Source organism: Lissotriton vulgaris, chromosome 5 (genome assembly GCF_964263255.1).
Source record: "Lissotriton vulgaris chromosome 5, aLisVul1.2, whole genome shotgun sequence".
In the NCBI taxonomy this organism is placed as follows: domain Eukaryota; kingdom Metazoa; phylum Chordata; class Amphibia; order Caudata; family Salamandridae; genus Lissotriton; species Lissotriton vulgaris.
Window position 1 is genome coordinate 19,497,621 of NC_141693.1, and position 17,153 is coordinate 19,514,773.

The 17,153-nt window shown below is 52.6% G+C and overlaps 1 protein-coding gene across 1 annotated transcript in view; it reads right to left on the reverse strand.

The window, feature by feature from the left end:
- The window catches only part of LOC147710014 (E3 ubiquitin-protein ligase TRIM39-like), a 541,081-nt gene that overhangs the window by 3,033 nt on the left and 520,895 nt on the right, over positions 1–17,153 (reverse strand). The window lies entirely within an intron of this gene.

Below are 17,153 nucleotides of genomic sequence, written 5' to 3' on the forward strand. Positions count from 1 at the left end.
CCAACCGTATCACTAACAAGAACCAAGTAACCTTCTACATCAACCCCCACCGTCCTGCAGCCAATCACAGGGCCCAGACACGTCTTTCAATCTACCCTATCAGAAGCTCCCCTGAAGTAATAATAATCTCCACCATGGGAGATTGTCTATTTGTAGTGCTTCATAGGCAGTTTTAATGGTGTAAATAAACAATTGTAGTAAGTCCTTTTCCAGAAAGATGAAAGTGACACTACAAGTTAGTAGTTAAAAGCTGAAAGCTTTATTTCCATTGCAGAGACCCACGACATATCCAGTTGAAAAGCAGGTACATAATGACAAATGCACTATCAACATTCTAGATTTCAGAATCCAGAAAACAATAAATTCTTTTAACCATTTAAAGGTGTACATCATATACAAATCAAATACCACTGTCTACAACAATAACAGTTGTTATCAGGCAGTGTATTGCCCTTCACGTGATTTGTGTGTGTGTGTGTGTGTGTGGGGCATCCTGCCCTGCTGTGTCTCCGAAGAGGGGAGCACTGAACTACATTTACATCTGTATATAAAAGTTTATCACGTCACCCAGGAAACTGCTGGACTGTTGTTACACCCTCTGCTCCTGTGCACATTTTCCATTAATAAAAGGGCCTGTTCTCTGCACTCAGCATGTTGAATCTTGTACATAAACGGGAGCACACACCTCTCTGGCCTCATTCACCCTTGGACAGCAGAGCGAGCACCTCTTGAATTTCTCCATCTCGGTTTTACTCCTTTTCATGGTCGAGCGTCCACAAGCTCCTGAATTTCAGAGCCACTTACAAACACGTCAGTGACGTCCCCTGATTATCCGTCACTGAACTGACGTCACTCCATTGGGGTCGGGTGGGTCTGATCAGAGTCTGACGGCTGCAGCTCTTCTGTGGTGTCCAACTCTCAGCTCAAGAGGCCACCAAACGTAGGGTTGGTGAATCATTACGTACGCAGTATTAAGCATTCAAAGAATCGATCCCGCTTCCACCCGCTCAGGTGTAAATATTTATCCACAGGGTCCCGCCAACTGCCAGGGACACCCCGTCACTCATAAGTAAGCAGGTGGGGGCGGGGCCACCAGTTGTCGGATACACCTGTCACACCTGTCGTGTCTCCTTGTTCCGTCTGTGAGGAGCTCTTTGAATTCTGCCGGCTGCCCGGGGTCCACGAAGGAGACCCACTAAGAGGGCGGCCGCCCTAGTGCCACAAGATAACACAGGAGGCAGCCTCCCAGTTTTTGGGAACCTCAGGGGTCGGGTGTGCTGCGTCACTTCTGGGTGGGGGGTTAGGTACTTATACCTCTCCCCGCCCTCTCGGTGCCCGCTTTTGCCCACTACCCTGACGCCGTTTCGCTGTGAGCTGCTGCGAACGTGGTGAGTGCACCTAGCACCCCTCTCCCCGATTGCCCCTGCGGGGTTACTATCTGGGGCAGAGCGGCCCGGCCTTGGTCGCAGTCTGTCTTAAGAGGGGAGGGGGCAGGCCAGCGTTCAGCGACCGCAGTGCTGGCCAGGTCCCGGCCACACGTGGGCACTGGGGTGGCTGGGTTGGAGGAGGGGGTGCCTGTTGGAGTGAGCATCCCCGCCTTCTGCTGACACGTACCCGGTTAGTGGCAAGAGAGTCTCTCCCTCTCCTTGGTTTGGAGGGCGAGGGGGAGGCACCGAAGCTGCACCAGTTAGGGGCATGTGTGGTATCGGTTGCCCACCTCCTGCGCTGGCCTGTCGAATGGGAGTTTGTGCGTGCCCCTGGGACGTCGGATCGGTGCTTCAGTGTGAGTGCACCCCCCATCCCTTTGTCAGGGCCGCAGAGCCCGGCCATTGCAGTGGCTGCAGTCCGGCTGGGGGGGGGGGGGGGGGGGGGACACAACAGCCCCCGGGGCATCTGCTACAGCGGCCGCTCGGGCCAGGTCTTGCCGGGGTCGTGGGCAGCTCCACAAGGCCCCCTCCATCAAGCCGCTCTCCCACGAAGTAGGGCCCTGGGCTCCTGCCGCGTAGGTGGAGGGCATAGAGTGCCTTTCCACTCCAACGCTCTCTCAGGGGTTGCCGGTCTAGGGCAAACCCTTATAGGCCCCATATGTTGCGAGTAGAGACGCAGCCCGCGAGACAGCAAGTTGGGAATGCAGACGCGTCCTGGTGGTATGGCTTCGGCAGGTACTACGAGTAATGGGTGGTTGGCGTACAACTACTACATGATTTCGCCATGCCCTAACCCCCCCCCCCCCTCGACATCAACCTGGTCACAGGTATCTGGTCGCAACTCTTGCTGGTTTCCCCTATGTGGGGGAGGTGGTGTCCTTCTCCGGGCCCAAGCAGAGTTGTCTTTGCCTCTGCGACAGGAGGCATTCGGGGTTAGCCGCACTAACGTGGGGGGCCTGCCCCAAGGGTTGGGAGGGTCGCGCCTCTTCCTGGGCCTGTATGGTCACAGACGCCCACGGGTGCTTTTGTGTCAGTAGGCGCTCGTTGGGCCTGTTATTGTGAGCCTCCACGGATTAGGTATAAAATCTTGAAGCGGATGGTACTCTTCCTGTCATGGGACCGAGCGTATAGGGGTTCTGACCTCTCACAAGCACCAGAGGCCAGGGCTTTAAGTGGGAAAAAAAACTGGTGGTGCTCTAAAAGGGGCATGGCAAATTTCTTAAAGGTGTGTGGCCTATCTGAGTAGGAGCGTGGTCTAAATTGAGATAACTAGCAATGTGTGCAGGCCATCAGACGCACCACAGGAGGTGGAGCCAGCATTGTGGCAGGCAGGCACAGCCCTTTTGAGACTTAGGTGCTACTCCTCCCACCACTCTACATGCAGATGGGTCTATTCAGCCCTGTGCTGACTCAGCCAGCCTCCTGGAGCCACCACAGCCCCTGTCACTCACAAACCAGACAGTCAATACACAACCAGGTAGAGGGACAGAAAAAGGTTGAACAGGAAAATAGCCACTTTCTAAAAGTGCTAACTCCAAACTTAGAATTTAAAAACCATCTTCACTAAAGGATGTGTTATTAAATTCTGAGTTCAGGGATATCAGATTCCATATGTCTATCTTGCCGTTATGGGAAGATATGCAGGTAAACATGTTACGCAGCATTCCCCATGTTATCCTATGGGCAAGATAGCCTTTCAATAGTGAAAAACGAAATTGGCAGTATTTCACTATTAAGACATGTTACCCACATTAGTAACCCCAAACAACAAGCATTTACAATGTAATGGTCTCAGCTTTGTTAAAGTTAGAGCTATTGGCATTTTTTTTCATTTTTTATTTTTTTAAAACATAAATAAATGGTATTGTCACTTACAATGGCAATAGGTGAGCATTAGAGGGTAGTAGAGAATATTAGCGGGCACACAGCCACACACACACACACACAGACAGCCACACACACACACACACAGAGCCACACACACACAGAGAGCCACACACACACAGAGCCACACACACAGAGCCACACACACACAGAGCCACACACACACACACACACACACACAGAGCCACACACACACACACACAGAGAGCCACACACACACACACACACAGAGCCACACACAAACACACACACCAACACACACACACAGAGAGCCACACACACACAGAGCCACACACACACACATAGAGAGCCACACACACACAGAGAGCCACACACACACACACACACACAGAGCCACACACAAACACACACACACACAGAGCCACACACACACACACACAGCCACACACACACACACAGACAGAGTGAGGATATATGAGGCCCCTGGTGAAATGTGAGAACTGAAGAGAGACACACATTAGACAGCAAGTGTGAGAACTCCAAGGTGGAATCTAAAAATGAGGCGGGATGAGAACGGGGAGGCAATGGCTCCAAGAACAAGCGAAAGATGCAAGGTGAGGCCTCCAAAGAAAGCTTTGAGGGCTCAAGGTGGAGTCTGACGATATGGCGCCCATAAGAGATACCGAGCTGTAGAGGTGCTCGCGCTCCAGGAAGAGAGGTGAGGGCTCCCTTCGGGACACTCCCCTGATGCAGAGGCCGCAGAGCAGGTGGATAACAGGACCTTAAGCAAACACTGGGTAAAGCCTGGAGCAAGCACCCAAGCAGACAGCTCACAGAGCCAGAACAGGCCTCCGTCGGGAGCCTGGAAGACCATGGAGTGCTCACGAAGGAAGGCTCCCTGCAGGACCTCCAATTCGCCCCAGAGCGGGCACCTCAAGGTCCCTGCAGGTAGGCACCATGACAGCCACTGACAGGGCCCAAAGGTGGCCATTGGCAGGCTGCTCCCAAGGCACAGAGCTCGTGCCATAGCATGCAATACCAAGGGCCTCAAGAAGGCATCATAGCTAGTGCGGCTTCATGGAAAGGCATGGGGGGCACCCTGCTGGGCTTCTCAGTCTGGGGTGGCACCAGGGCATAGCTTCAGGGAATCACCACCTCAAGAAGCTGGCAGGGGCTAGAGTGGGACCCATAACAGGCAGCTGGCAGGGGCTGGAGTGGTACCCATAGCAGGGGTACCAGACCATGACAGGCAGCTATCGGGGCGTTAGGCCCTGAAGTAGGCACCATAGTTGCACCAGGGAGGCATTGCCAATGTGCTGGAGGGGCCTCATTGCAGGCGGCTCACAGGGCTCAGAGCACACACCTTGGCATGCAAGACCCTGAGCCAGCACCATAGCTGGCAGCTGGCACACTGCCAGTCCCCTGGCACACAGCCCGGTGATGAAAGCAGGGAGAAAGCTGGAGAGGGAGAGAACGGAAAAGAAAGTGTAACTGGAACAACAGGGCTTGGCCGGGGCATCAAAGGGATGCCTCCGTATGAACATTTGATTAACCCTTCAAGCCCCAGCGGTGGGTGAACTGGGCGTCTCCCTTAAACCCACCGCATTCCCAGCCCTACAAGGGGGGGGGGGGCAGCTGCTGTAACACACGCGTGTGGAGGGGCCCCTCCCTATGGGATCCGACCCCCGCTGATTCCATCCCAAAGCTATCCAGACGCGCATCCGAGGGCACTTTATAGTTAAAGCCTCGTCTGTCTCTGACACCTCTCCAAAGCCCCCCTCGTCAGCCGGGTGCCCGTCCCCGGGGCCCACCACCTCCTGAGCGCTTCTTCAAAGCCGTCTCAAGCTGGCAGGATGCTGGAGTGGCCAGGGTCAGGGTGCTCTGGCCAGGGTCAGGGCCAGGGTGGAAAGCGAAACTGTAACTACACAGTGGGCTGCCATTTAAAACAAAAAAAAAGACGCCGCGAGCCAGGGTGACAACAGGCACTCGTGAAAATACAGTGTGGGATGCACAGAAAGGCACAAGAGGTCCAATGAGAGGTGCAGAGGTGCAGGGCTGAGTGCATCCAGAGGGATCCCGATACCTAGCGAGGGGTGAATTCTTGTCCGGGACCCCGGGGAGAGAAACAAAACCGCAAGGATCAGAGGCGGCTCCCATTTTAATGAGATCTAGAGAGACAGACACCAACACACCGGTACACAACAGTGCTTTGGGGGGCGTGCGAGGTACCCCCAGCAGAGCAGAAGGGGGGGCAGAGGCAAGAAAAGCAAGCACAAACGAGGCAGAGGCAAGAAAAGCGAGCACTCACCCGCTGGGGCAGAGGACTCGGACGTTCTCCCTTGCTTCTCAAGCGGCGGTCAAGCAGAAATGACTCTCAGAAAAGCCCCGTCATTTTCCGACTGGGGGGCGTGTTTTTCTTTCTCTCCTCTTCCCATTGGCTGGAATGTAAAATTCCAGCCAATGGGAAGAGGAGAGAAAGAAACTAAAAAACACATCCCTCAATCCCAAAAAGACGGGGCTTAAATGGAAAGACGCCCGTCTTCTCCAATGGCTGGCCTCTGTTAGGGAAGCCAGCCAATGGAGAAGAGGGGCGGGTTCAAGCCCCACTCTGAAAAACATAAGATCTCCCCAGCGAGACTGCGCAAGCGCAGCCTACGCAGGCCGAGACCTAAAAACCGGGAAGTCTGGTCACCCTACCTTTGACCTTTGAGGCCTGAAAATAGAGCCCCCTAGAGCTCCCTTTTGAGGCCCCCACCCAAAAAACTGGGGGGCTCAGACCCCCACAGACCCCCCCCCCCACTTAACGCCCTGCCAGAGGCAATTCAAAGGAAACAATTACAGTAGGGATGTTGGGCGCCGAGAGGTCAACGTTGCTGGGGTCTGCGGGGCGGCGCTTTCTTCGGCTTTGCATGGTCGCCACGTCTCACGGTGTGGGGGTGCAAGGCACGGCAGTGGGGGGTGTGGAGCGCCTGTGGTGCGCAGTTAGCGCCAAGGGCCTGCTCCAGCAGGAAGCATATGGTGTAGTCCGTGTGTGACCCAACGCGTAGGGATGTCCTCAGCGCGCCCACTCAGCCGACAGGCAGGGCTCCACACGTCCGTGCCTGATAAATAATCCTTTCGTGGCATCGCTGTCATCTGGGGGTAAATTTCCGGACATTCAGAGGCCAATTCACTCACACACACCGTGTCCTCCTGTATCGTGACAGACACGTCAGGGCTCTGTCACAAATTCCGACTCAGGAATGCCACATTTAGGGATTATCTATGGGGTTTTAGATTAACGGTATGTACTGAGGCGCAGTCATTGACCGACCGTGAGCTGGCAGATGGGAGGGGGTCTAAGGCGTCTTGGACATTTCCTAGGGCATATAGTGAGGGGAGTTGACTGGAGCACAGCACCGGAGTTCTTTGGGGGCTGTGCCGTGTCCTGACTGAAGCAGGGGCCGGACAGCTTGTTGTCCTTATTTGATTCAACTGTTTCCCAAACATTATTTTCAGCTAATTAAGCGATTTGATGGTTTCTGTGTGCCCTTGGGACCCAGCGCCGGGGGCGGGTGGAACCTGCCTGCCGCAACCTCCAGTAACAAGTGTTCATCATCCTGGGGAACTGCAAATTCATTCACGTTGAGTCCTGTACGTGTTTCTTCAACAGTGCTGTGACCTCAGCACAGCCACCATTTGCCCGGTTTAAAGTTCAGACAGCACTTTTCACAGTACCGGACACATGAAAGCATTTTCAAGTCAAGTGCAGGTTTGCGTCCTTTGCATTGCCTGCTTCCACTGATGTGTGAACTTGAGGCTGGCTAAACGTAGGCCTAGGAGCACCATCGGGCTTTACTTGCTTCACACACAAATCGTAAATAACCTCAATGAACCTGAGCAACCTAATTCACGTAGTAAAGAAGGCAACGATTGCGAGGAAGCTTTTCTTCATGCATGGTAGCAGCACGAGCTTACCGTGCGGTGCGGTGCATAGCAAAAGTATTAGAATTAGAAGTCGCATACATAAGAGGGAGGTATTTAACACCTTGCCTGCGGCGCGAATTTCACCATGATGCTGGACATTCCATTCTTGGGCGTGGTTCGGACGGCCCCCGGCCGTCATGCGCACACGCCCAACGTGACTCATGAAGGCTGGGGTCGTCATGAGCATGGAAGGGGTTAAGAGGCGAAATTGGTATTGTTAATATCATTTCGCCGGTAACATTACGATCGAAAAAGCGGCGGTGTGTTCGCATTGACAATTTTCTCATGCTGTACTTTGTTCGTTCCTCGCACGCATTGTGATCATGTTCAGTTTGGAGTTGGCGGATGGCCACATCCTCCCTAGAGGGACACTAGAGGGGACATCTGAATACATAGGTACAGGGTCATTGAAGGGTTCAGCATGGCAGCAAGTTGTCAGCAGGTGTCGGCTGGGGTACGTGCTAGGGCTTTAATTCCATTTTAGCATGCCCAGAGAAGGGCAGATAAACTTAAACCGAAAGGCAAGAGACTGGGTTCTAGGGCAGTGGCTTACTAGGTGGAAGTGTGGCCATCAGCGAGCGAGAGCAGCCGAATATGGCACTCGGGACCAGAGCTTGAGTATCTCCATTGGCTCAAAGTTCTGGGTTTCTGTGTGTCCGATGGTGACGTCATTCGCCGGAGTTCACTAGATAGGATGTCAGTGTCCTTGTAAAGGTTATCAGAATAAAATCACCATGAGCCCTGATCTATTAGTTATATGTGGCCCATGGGTGGAATTCTTTTGGAACAAGGGAACAGGTTTGAGTCCGGCGCCAGCTCGCAACACTTTTATCCTTTATGTTGCGGGGTTTAAGCGTGGCATAGGGTGGCTTCAACTTGACCGGGGATGAGGGAGAGTTCCCAGCCACAGGATTACAGCAGGGGAGTACGAAAACAGTGGTTAGGCCGATTTATGTATGTATCTGGGCGAGGAGGGGGTGTTGCCCATTTTCCGCCCGTTACGGCAGAAGCGCCCCATGCTTTAAGTAAATGGAAAGCTATGAGTTTTAATTTTATCAGAAGCCTGACTTGATCATGCCCGTCAGGCTGATTGGTGGGCCGAAAGTATGTTAAAACTCATGAGGTACAGACTCCTCTGCAGATGCGACGCTTCTTCCTCTTTCAGACACAGGGGAACGTCTGTCCGTTTTTAAGGCTCTCTAAAGTCCGAGCATGCCTTGTAAGCAGCAATTTAAATACATCTGGGGGGAACATATTGAGGTTTTCAATTTCCCTCCTGCTGGGCTTGGGCTACGTAGAAGTAAGGGGTTTCAATTTACAACACAAGGGGCCAGATGTAGGTGGCCCAATACCGGTCAGTAACGGCCGAAATTACCGAATTTCGGCTGTAACCGACCGGTATTGGGCATTTGGGATGTAGGTGGCTACATTTCAGATTCAGTAATTTACTGAATCAGTAGTTTAAGGAATCAGTAACCGATTCCTTAAAATACAGAATCGAAATTTGCCTAGCTTACGTAACGGTAAGTTTCAATTCTATTAAGGACACGGAGGCGAGGATTATGCTATATCTTCCTTCGCTTTATTAACATTAAAACTCCACAGCAGCTCAGGAAAATACTCAAACAGTGAAAAAAATGCTTTCAATCCAAAAAGCATTTGAAGAAACGTTTTAATAGTCCAGAAAAACCACAACTCCCAAGAGTCTCTTGTGTACTTCTAATCCACAGTCCTTCCACTATGTCCACCACAGATAGATAGCCAGTCCTCTCTTCCTCTTTCTTCGCGCAGATTACGCATCCGCCTCACTGATCCTGTTTAGATCCCTCGTTGCCTGTCAGAAAAAACGACAGCGTAAGGGAGGTGTCACAGGAGTGGGATAGCATGACAGAGGAGCATCTTATACTGGCAACATAACATAACCGCATAAAGGAAAACACTTTACTTACTGCCATACGGGCGGGTATGAACCACTGTGCATTCCGGGTGGGATAATCCTCGCCTCCGTGTCCTTAATAGAATTGAAACTTACCGTTACGTAAGCTAGGCAAATTTCGATTCTATGTCAGGACCGGAGGCTTCAGATTATGCTAGTTCAAAGCTTACTCACCACCAACTAGGCCAGATCCACTACTGGTTTAAAATAAAACCTTTTAAACGTGGAGTCCGAAGACCAATCTGCAGCTCGCATTAAATCCTCCAAGCGAGCACCCACTGCAAACGCCTTAGAAGCCATGGCCCCTCTGGCAGAGTGTGCCCCAAAAAGCTTTGTATCGATGCCTGCTTCTTGCATGACCCAACGCACCCACCTTGCAATAGTGGGGGAGGAGACTGCATTGTGTGGCTTCCGCAGGCAATCAACAATTGACGTTCGCCCGGAGGGCGGATTTCCAAAGTTATATCCTCATAAGCTTTCAAGCATTGCACAACACACAACTTAGGAGTGTCCAGAAAAGCCGGGTATGAGATAGATCGCAACGCCGACTTTGTGCGACGCCCCACAGTAAAAGTGACCCCATCCGGGGAGAAGACTCGCGCCGATATATCCAACGCGCGCACATCAGACACACGCCTACAGGAAACCAAGCACAACAGCATGGCTAACTTAGCTGAGAGCTCCTTTAGAGACAAGTAGGTGTTGGGCGGCCATGAAAGGAACAAATTCAAAACCACATTGACGTCCCAAAGGACGGAATACCGAGGCTCCGGAGGCAACGAAAGACGAATACCTCGCAGAAGTCGGCAAACAAAAGGATGTTTTCCGACCGGAGAATTGTCGATCGGGTTGTGACCCGCAGAAATCGCAGATCGAATCGCATTAATCGTTCTATAAGCAAGGCCATTGGTGGCTAGTTCAGCCAAGAAATTCAAGATGGGAACAAGGCCCGCGACCAAGGGATCCAAATCCCTTTGAAGACACCAACGCATCCACTTAAGCCAAGCGGATCTGTAGCGCTTCGTCGTACTATCGGCCCATGCTTTGGAGAGAAGGCCCTCAGCCGATCTCGAAAGGCCCGGGAGCGTCCAGCGTCTCCTGAGAGCCTCCACGCCATGAGGCGGAGCGAGCTCCGCAGGATAAGAGGATGCGGTTCCTGATCCGGATTCCTCAGGAGGAGAGGAAACAGGGGGAGTAGGATTGGAAAATCCCAAGAAAGTTCCAGAAGAACCGGAAACCATACTTGAGACCTCCAAAGCGGTGTAATCAGCACCAACTCCACTCCTTGGCGGCGTACCTGGGCCGCCGTCCGCACCACCATGGAGAACGGGGGAAACGCAAACGGCCTCTCCCGACTCCAATCCTGCAGAAAGGCGTCTGTGGCCTCCGCTAGGGGATCCGGCCTCCAACTGAAAAACCTCGGAAGCTGGTGATCCAGGCGGGACGCAAACCGGTCCACCGAAAAGGGACCCCAAAGGTCTTGTAGCCACTGGAAGACCCCTGAATCCAGTTTCCACTGACTGGCATCTCTGAGGTACCTGGAGTGCCAATCCGCTACCTGATTGGCCTGACCCGGTAGGTACTCCGCTGTCACCGCAATGTGACGAGACAGGCAGTAGTCCCAGAAGTCCTTCACCAAATTCGCCAGAGCGCGAGAGCGAGGACCTTCTAGATGGTTCACATAACGAACCGCTGAAACATTGTCCATCCTGAGTAAAACGCAGGCCTTGACCGAATCTTTGGTCCAACAACGTACCGCGAAGGAGCCCGCCAGGAGCTCCAAACAGTTGATATGCAACCGTTGTTCGTCTGAAGACCAGGCGCCGCCGGTGGAGAAATCCCCGCACCGAGCGCCCCAACCCGATCTGCTGGCATCGGATTCTATGATGAGGTCCTGGACTGATCCAAAAATCGCCCGACCATTCCATGCTTCCATGTGAGAAAGCCACCATGACATTTCCTCCTTCACCTCTTCCGTGAGGGGTATCAACTGATCGTAGCTCATTCCTCTCCGGAGGTGTTGGGCTTTGAGGCGTTGAAGCGCCCTGTAGTGCAGGGGCCCCGGAAAGATCGCTTGGATGGAGGACGACAGGAGTCCTACCACCCTGGCGACGTGTCGCAAAGACGTGCTGTCCTTCGTGACCGTCTGCCGTAACAAATGTCGGATTTTCGAGATCTTCCTGGACGGGAGGCTTAGAACGGCCTCCACAGAATCCACGACGAATCCTAAAAAGGTAAGCTTCTGAGTGGGAACCAGTACCGACTTGGAACCATTGACGACGAACCCCAGTCGCTGAAGGAGTTGCACGGCTTGTTGCAACTGCCCTGCCAAAACCACCGGACATTGTCCCATGAAGAGAATGTCGTCCAAGTAGACCAGCATCCGAACCCCCTGGCTTCTCAGGTACTCCACCACCGGATGCAACACTTTCGTGAAGCACCAGGGGGCCGATGAGAGGCCGAACGGAAGGGCCGTGAACTCGAACACCCTGTCGTTCCACAGGAACTGAAGGAAACGACGATGCGGCGGGTGGATAGGAATTACCAAATAAGCATCTTTGAGGTCTAGCCTCACCATCCAATCCCGCGGGAGGAGCACGTCTCGAAGGTGGATACCCTCCATCTTGAAGTGCCGGTAGACCAACCACCCGTTGAATTCTTTGAGATTGATCACCGGTCGCTTGCCCCCATCTGTCTTGTCCACTAGGAAGACATTGCTGACAAACCCATTGGGGTGGCGCGTTGATTGACGGATGGCTCCCTTGTGAAGCAACTCCGCGACCTCTCCGTCTATCAAAAGCGCATTGGATTCTGAAAACACAATCGGCCGTGGAAAAACCTCCTGAGTGGGGTGGTCGTAGAACTCTATGTGAAAACCACGGACGGTTTGCAAGACCCAAGCCGGCAGTGAGCAACTCCCACTCCTCGTAAAAGGACGCCAACCTCCCTCCTATTGGAATCTGATCCAAACAAAGTACACTCACCGGTGGTATTGTTGGGTCCGGAGTTTTTTCGGTAACCTCTGCCGCCAAAACGTTGCCCTCTGGTGGGGTAGAAATTATTGAAGTTCGCAGAGGTCTGGTACTGTCCTCTGCTGGAGCCTTGCCCTCTATTATTGGTCGGTTGGCCACAGCCGGTCGCGCGGCCCCTGCCGCGACCGGCCCCTCCAGAGAAACGCTGATGAAAAACGCGCTTGATGCTGGATTGTGCTTTGTCCAGAGAGGTAAAGGTGGACACAAATTTGCCCAGCTCCCTGAGGAAAGCCTCGCCAAAGAGGCCTCCTTGGGCCACCGCGCCCGCCTCCGAAGAGGCTAAGTCTCCCAATTTTGGATCCAACTTAATAAGCAAAGACCGCCTACGCTCGGTCGACAGGGCGCAGTTGGCATTTCCCAGGAACACGATAACGCGTTGTGCCCAGTTTGACAGCACCTCCGGGGAAATGACTGTGCCATTCGCCTTCGCCTCCTCCGCCATGCCGAGGATTTTTGTGGCAGGCCCGACTGCATCCAACAACTTATCCTGACATGATCGCCAGGATCGGTCAATGCCCTTGCGAGGGTCCTTCATGAATTTGGCCAGGAAGGTGGCCATCTTAGCGTCTAACTCGGGGGTCATAGCCACCTTGCCGTCCAAAGTGGGCCTTGGGCATTCACCCCGCAAGCAACCTCTGGCTTCTTTCTCCAGCGGTTTGCGCAGGCGACCTGCAACGAACTTCGCCACAGTCTCCCCCGGTGTCCAGGCTGCGGACCGCGGGTGAACAATCTCATCCGGGTCCAACATGCCGGATTCATCCCGAGGAAGCTCTACGGCCGAGCCCGAGGGGCGCCAAGAGCGCACCGACTCCCCGTCATCATCCGTGTCAGGAGAATCATACACCGGGGATGAGGGGGCGGTTCCCATGTCCACTGCGGACTCAGGGCCCGACAGAGGTGCAGGGGGTGCAGCAGTCGCCTTAGCCAAAAAAGTGTCACGGAGACGCTCAAAGGCGCCTCTGTCCACCCCCTGCGTCCCTGAAGGGGGTCCCTCCCTGCAGGGCTTCTTTGGTGCCGGCGATCTTTCGCTCGATGTCCCCGGGAGGTCACTAGGTGCCCCCAAAAGCACTTATCTGGCTGCGGGAGCAGCGAAGAAAGAGGAAGAAGAGGAAGAGAGGACTGGCTATCTATCTGTGGTGGACATAGTGGAAGGACTGTGGATTAGAAGTACACAAGAGACTCTTGGGAGTTGTGGTTTTTCTGGACTATTAAAACGTTTCTTCAAATGCTTTTTGGATTGAAAGCATTGTTTTCACTGTTTGAGTATTTTCCTGAGCTGCTGTGGAGTTTTAATGTTAATAAAGCGAAGGAAGATATAGCATAATCTGAAGCCTCCGGTCCTGACATAGAATCAGTAAATTACCGAATCTGAAATGTAGGGAGCACTCAAAGGAGTGCTTTTCCCATTTTAGGATTCGTTATTTACCACCAACTACAAGTTGGTGGTAGATGGCGAGTACCTTTGAAAATGCAAATCTGTGCATTTTCAACTGTGCCATGTGGCAGACATACATGCCCTTAGGGCATGTATGTGCGCCACATGTGCACACAAGCATGATTCAGGGGTGCAACAGGGTGTCAAAGTGACACACTGGCACCCTTGAATGTGTCCCCCATTTTACTGAATCAGTATTTACGGATTTGGTAATTGACATTCATTCCTATGGGCCTCCAGGCCTATAGGAATGAATGGCAATTACTGAATCGGTAAATACCGATTCGGTAATACTTACCGAATATTTACCTATATTGCATTTACCGATTCTAGAATACCGAATCGGTAAAATTCGGTATTCTAGAATCGGTAAATGTACTTTACCTACATCTGACCCAAGAAGTTTTACGGTGTGGCAGCCAAGCGCGGCAATGGTGTTAAGTAACCCCACCATAGAAACAGGTTACGAGCCAAACCTCCGAAAAATGCAGAGTACCCGCCCCATTCTTTTTGTAACTCAAAGGTAGTATGTTTTAATTTAAAGTAATTCCCTTGTTTTGGAACATGCTATTAGGGGGCGAATGCAAGTTAAATTCTGCTACGCATCCGGTGTTTCGAATTGCCTGCTGCAATATAAGTGCCTCTACTTCCTTAACAGCTTCTGGTTTTAAGGCACTGAGGTCGCATTTCAGGGTCCTTCATGCTGCTACACAAGGCTACAGCTCGTTTAAAATGTCAGGGTGCATAAGACGGGAAAAGGGACTTGACGGGACAATGTTGGGGAGGGTGCAATTTGACACTTATTGCTGTGCTTAGAGGCTTTGTGGGTGGCACAACATTAAATAAAATTAAACGATGTATTTCGGAAGGGGCGCAATCCGAGTGAGGTTCCCTAAACCAAAGGGGATGTTGTTGTATTGTTCCAATGGGAAAGAGATATGTTGGGTACTTATGAACTCACACTGGCACATCGGGGTGGGCAGTAAAATGTTTTTCCAAGTTGCAACTGAGGACTCCCTTAATTATGTCAGCATCTGCTCATAGTGGGCGGGTAAATAATTACGAACGTGATTACGAACGTGAGCTTCACCAATCAATGGAAGCTACTGCTCACATTACTATTAGTTGAGCAGCCTGGTGAGTCGATGGCGCAGACACCCAAGACCAACTGGAGCAGGCAAACCTTATGTAAGAAAGGAGGGATACGGCCCTATTGCTGAGGCCACATATTCCTAAGCTCTGATGGTCGAGCCTTTACACATCAGAGTAGGAAAGTCTCCATTGTTGAGCAGGCGATAGGGTATGCCTTGCCAGGTCATTAACGGTTTAGTCCCCATGCAGGTGCTCGCCAGGGCCATGCATTCATAGGGCTGTGCAAAGGTATGGTCCAGCTAAGTAAAGCAGTGGCACACTGGTCCCGGGGCCATGTTACAGGTTGCTTCTGTTAAAACATCATTCCCCGCCCGCATGTCTTTGTGAGAGCCGGGAGGAAGCTGACATGTAGCAAGGGTGCTTCTGTCCCTTGTTGGGGAAACAAGGTATTATAGCACTAAAGGCTACAATGTATGAAGAAATTCGGCATGGCCTTCATCCAAGCGAAGGCAGGTAGCATTTCTTATGGTGTATGTGATGTATTGTCTCACTGGTAGGCTGCCATGCAAGGGGACTATGTACCTGGGTCACGCACATCAGGCAGAGGTGCCCAGCGGAAGCACGTAGGGGGTCTGCACAGTACAGGACACTGCACATGTTAGATTCCTGTGAAGTGTCGCAGCACTACTCATGCTGTGAACAGTGACAGGCCCAAGCACCAGTAGCTGAGCAGGTCCGTACCTTTTGGGGGCAGGGGGTTACATCGTAGTTTTCCTGTTGTGGCCAGGCTAGCAGGACATTTTCACCCTCTCGCACCATTGGGAGCCCTTAGAGTGAAAACAGTGGTGGGGGGCTTGCTATTCGAGCAGAGGACAGGAGGATGGAAGTGCGTTCCAGATCTCCATGGCTGCCAGATGATCAATGTACCGGGACATATATGATTAATGTGCTGGGGACTGACTGATTTGGTGAGGCACAAAAGACTATTTTGTCAAGGGTACTGGACTATGACACAACATTGGTTCCATACAGGCTACAACTCCGGGGTTAACGAAGGGAACTAGGGCCACAGTTGGGCAGCAGGTAGGGGGTACCTGGGAGTACACTACAGTAAATAAGCCTGGCGGGCTCATAGGGCATTCAATGCTGGAAACTAGGGGGTCCATTAGGATGACGGGCGGACTTTGCCCGCCCGTCATCCTATCGTAAATCGGGACCGTCCGCCATAAGGGCGGGGTTCTCGGGGGTGCCATTAGGATGTGCCCGCCACAGTGGCGGGCACATCCTGTATTTTCAGCATTGTGGCGGGCGGTGCTCTCCTCACCGCCCGCCACAATGCTGAAAATGCTCTTTCACATTTTCATTTGCAAAGCTGCAGGCACCGTGTGGTGCCTGCCGCTTTGCAAATGACAATGAAGGGGGGTACCACAGGTACCCCCCATGTGCACCCTCCACCTGTACTTCACTCTGGGGGCCCACAGGGGGCCCCAGAGTGAAGACCGCTTGCTTGCTTGCTCGCTTGCTAACCATGCCCATTGTAAAATGACTGGCGGTGTCTAATAGACACCACCACCATATTAAACATTTTCCTCCCCGGCCGCAAGGCGACCGGGGCGGAAAAGTGGCGGGCGGTGTTTTGGTCCACTGCGGTCCCCCCCACCATTGTAATATGGCGGGGGGAATTCAGGGAAGGATGTCCGACATCCTAATGGACCCCTAGGACTCTTGCACTGTACTGCTATTTTACTGGCAGCGGAGCAGGACCTTTAATTACTGGGTTCTGCTGGCTCGGCCACTACAGCGTCCACTGCAGGAGCCTGGGTTCAACCTCCGGCCACGCTGCCCCCCCCCCCCCCTCCCCGTGGGCTTCTCTCAGCCTTGCACCTCCCTCTTCAGCTCCGACATGCCCATGGGCTCAATATCCTGGTTCTTTGGAATGTGCCACTTTCACAGGGAGGTCTACAGCACAAAGAGCAAAGGCTATAAGTTATTGGACATTCCCATATTTTTAAAGGGCAGGCAACTACTTGCATTGTTTGCACCACTTCAGTAGCTTTTCTATAAACAGGCCTGCATTTGTCAGCAGGAGTCTGGCCCAGGGCCACTCAAGTTAGGGTGGGGACCTGGGCCAGCGAATGGGGCCGAATCGCTCAGCATGCTCCCTGCAGTTGTTTTCACGGACTATAGCGATGTAGAGTTAAGGGTTGCAAGCATGCGATGAGGGATGGGCCCTTCAACACCATCCACTATGTTGACTTGGTTAATATTCAGGCCAAGGAGTGAATGCATGGGGCCTTATTTATGAAGCTCTTGCGCCGCCGGTGCGCCACTTTTAAAATGGGAAAAAGTGACGTACCGGTGGCGCAAGGCCTTCATAAATAAGGCCTATGGTCCCTGGGTGCAGGTGAGGGTTTTAGGGT